We start from the raw sequence: 4356 nt of genomic DNA, 5'->3' as shown, positions 1-4356 counted from the left end.
ACTTGTGAATAGCCAAGTACTCCGGGGCAGAAACCCTCTGATGACCAGTCCTGAATAATAGCAATGAAAATAATAATAATAAGAAGAATGGTAAGAATAATAAAAATAACAAACTATTTAACGAACAAATTATTTACTCATATTTGAATAATTAAATTTCAGGCTTTTGAAATTAGATGGAAGAAGGAAAGAGATGTCTTACTTCAACTTCTATGGATGAGTCTGTAGCACCTTAACGAACGAAGTAACTAATTTTTGCTGAAAATTTCTGTGGCTACGTATCTATCAATTTTAAATTGAAAAGAGCAAATAAATAAAAGATGTTATTAATCACCAAAGTAATAATGTAATTAATTAATTAAATAATTAATTATTTAATTAACGATTAACGATAATTTCTAACAAAACTAATTCCTCCTTTCCATAATACAAACTCCACGTTTAAAACTTCCATCCAAATTCGTCCTATTTATATTCATCCATACAATCTCGTATATATATATATCTATATATAATAAGTATAATATATATATATATATATATATATATGTAAGTATAATAATGAATAAGTATTGCTTTGGCCTAAATGCATATAGGCCTATATGAGTATATATATATATATATATACACACAATTTGTTGATACATATACATACATGTAGATATAAGTAGATATATATATATATATATATATATATATATTTATTTATATATATATTTATATATGTCTATATCTATATATCTATGTATATCATACGCAAAACTACTTCGGATAACCACTACCGTATAATATATCACATACATATGTTTATGTTTTGTATTTTATTGTTTTGTGATGTTTTGCTTTTTGTATACTATAGTATAGTATTATATAGTATTATATTGCATTGTTGTATAGTATTTTATAATATTGTATTACATCGTATTGTAATCATCTTTTTTTACAAATGTATATCTAAATATATAGATATATATATATATTGTATGCGTATATATCTGTAACATGTATACATATTTAATTTACAACTATTTATACTAATATAAACATATATATATATATATATGTATGTTTGAACACAAGTGTATGTATGTGTATATATTATATATATATATATATATTTATGTATCTATATGTATGTATGTATGTATATATATATATATGCATTTATATAGCGCACAACGCAATCATCCCTGTGCTTCATTTTATAAACGAGCAATGAGGGAATGTACCATGATGATACCATAAGAGGCAATTATCTCTTATATGTGTTATATAAACAAATATACTAGTATATATATACTAGTAAATGTAAATATAGCCTTATTAATAAATAAGTAATTAGAATTAGTTCAAAATATATATACTAGTATAATATATACTAGTATAATTATATATAATATATACAAGTATATATATATATATATATATATATATATGTTGGTAATAGACCATAATTTCTACAATATTCTATAAATTCTACCGAATGTTTGGCGTTAATATGTTTGTAGTTCGTTTTTCGATTTTTCTCACTAAAGCTTTTTGGTGAACGTTTAGTTTATTAAAATTCAAAATAAACTTATTTTTCGAATTCATGCTGCAAATAAGGCCATATTTCGATGGTGCTATCAAATCTCATTTGGACTCAACACACTCAATCACAATTAGCCGTGAAATCCTCGACAGCAACACCAAAGTAATATACCAGAACAGCAACTACACGCATCTTAAAATTGCAGAAGCAGTCCTAATTGACATCAACAAACCAAAAATAAATATACAACAAAAAATGACAACCTCACTTAACCAACAACGAAAATAAAGAAGTAATAAAAACTAGCATTGTAAATAGTGACAAAGAAGAATATGATGCTATCGATGAAGAAAAGGAGACCAAAGAAGACGACCAGCCAATAAAGAAACCTGACACCTAATTCGCATCAAAGTTCAATTTTACAACACCAAAGTTAATTTTTACAACGTCAAAGTTCATCTTGACAAAGTCAATATTTCCCTATATATACAGCAAGGAGCACTGATGATGATTCATTCGGAATCGAAATAGGACCTTATTTGCAGCATGAATTTGAAAAATAAGTTTATTTTGAATTTTAGTAAACTAAACATTCACCAAAAAACTTTAGTGAGAAAAATCGAAAAAATGAACTACAAACATATTAACGCCAAACATTCGGTAGAATTTATAGAATATTGTAAAAATATATATGTATATATATATATATATATATATATATATATATACATCATATATAAATGTTTATGTTTTGTATTTTATATTTTCACACGTATTATATATATATATATATATTCTAGGCATTGTTAAATGTAAAATTTTTAATTTTTTCTCTCTGTTTTTTTTCTCTGTTTTTTCTATGCACTTTCGATTTTCAAAAGTGAGAGTGATGGAAATTTTGGAAAAAATTAAAGAAAGAGAGAAAGGGGAGGGGAGAGAATGAAGTTTTACATTGTATGCAGAGATGCTTAAATTGTGATAGTTATCCGCTGGCAATTTTGCATGCGTACTTACAATTAAGGACTGTGGCACTTACAATTAAGTACTATGGTACCTACAATTAAGTACTCTTGCACCTACAATTAAGTACAGTGGCACTTACAATAAAATACTGGGGCACTTGCTATTAATGTTTTTCTTTTGTATTGTGTATCAGATATCTCGATCTCAATTTACGGATGAAAAAAATCTTTTTTCTGAAGCAAAAGTAAAAATGTATCAGAGGTTTCTAAGAAAAAAAATTTTGTATAATATAATACGCGTTTAACAATGAATAATTTTTGACTTTTATACGTGATTTTTTAATGAATAAAAAAGGACATAAATTTAAATTTGATGACACACAAAGAAAGCTCTTCTTAAGAAGTTTTTTTTTCTCTTCCAATGAAATGCCTACATCCCATATAAAAATTGTGAAAAGAAAGTTGATGTTTTTAAAAATGTTTCTGGTAAAATTTATATGTGCACGATGTTTCGTTCTCTCTCATAAAAATATTTATTTTTTGGTTCTAAAAAAAAACTTGTTAGTAGGCGTAGATAAAATTATATTTAAAATTTTAAGTCAGAAAAACTCCCAGAATTGGGAAAAAACATAAAATGACGAATGGGCTTTACGTGACAGCAGCCTGGTCTGGTCTTCAAAAAATTAACAGACAGCCGTCAACAAATTTCTACAGCTAAAAAATTCGACAAACATCAAACATCCCAATCTATAGCAGCCTGGTGCAAATCGAGCACATTTCTATACAACACACCATCCTTACACCATTGAAAAACATTCGAAACACCTACTAAAATGGGAATAATTACACACGTATACATACATGTATGCTAAATACACATTCAAACAAAGACACACTTCTATCTACACGTGTATATATTATAGATTCATGCTTTATACTATCCATTTATACTTTATATAGACATGCATATTCAAACGAACACACACATACGCTCACACAGACGTACACACATATATTGAGATACACACAAAAGAACTAACTGTACAAATACTGTACTCATAGGCATACATTCATGCATACACACACAAGCTTCTATCGATTGATGCCAAAATAAGTGACGACGACGACGACGATGATTGAGATCATGCTGATGATGTTAACATTAATTAAAATATATTTGTGTGTACGTGTGTTTGTTTGTTTGCGAATGTGTCTGTGTGTGTGTACGCGTATATATAAGATGTCATCAGTATTGTACACAAGTACACTTTAATGTACGTGCGAATACACAATTACGTGCGTACACTGGGATGCAACGTTCGTACAAGCGGTTTGCAATGCCGTTGCGTTCATTCATTTCACTTCTCCAGTGTACATACGCAATATAGGAGGCTCACATTAACGTACGCACATGTAACATGTATGTATACTCGCTATAATCTACGTTCATGCGTATCATATATATTATTTATTTATACGTATATTTGTATACGTCAGTTATGTGGGGTATAGGTTGTATTGGTAGGTATTGCAGAGGTTTTTTTTTCTTCATGTTCTGATGTTTCGCGAGATGTCTGTAGATGACGTGTCGGACGCATTCCATGTTGTCAATTAATGTTGAGTGTGTGTGATGTTTGTTGGCTGTTGTTGTCCTACTTCGTGTTACATCGCTTTGGAATTAACCGAGCCAAGTTGTAATGTTATAAAAATTCAAAGTAGAAATATCAATAAACGTTGTGAACATTTAGTAATCAATAGAAAACCAATCATATTGTCGATCATTTGCTGTTAGTTTTTAAAAATTAGAAAAAATTGTCGTTACTGGCAACTTAATTTGAAAGAAGTAATAACTTCCAACCAAAA

This window comes from Helobdella robusta (genome assembly GCF_000326865.2).
Source record: "Helobdella robusta unplaced genomic scaffold HELROscaffold_11, whole genome shotgun sequence".
Taxonomy (NCBI): Eukaryota; Metazoa; Annelida; class Clitellata; order Rhynchobdellida; family Glossiphoniidae; genus Helobdella; species Helobdella robusta.
The sequence above is the reverse complement of the archived record's forward strand: the minus strand, read 5'-3'. Positions refer to the sequence as shown.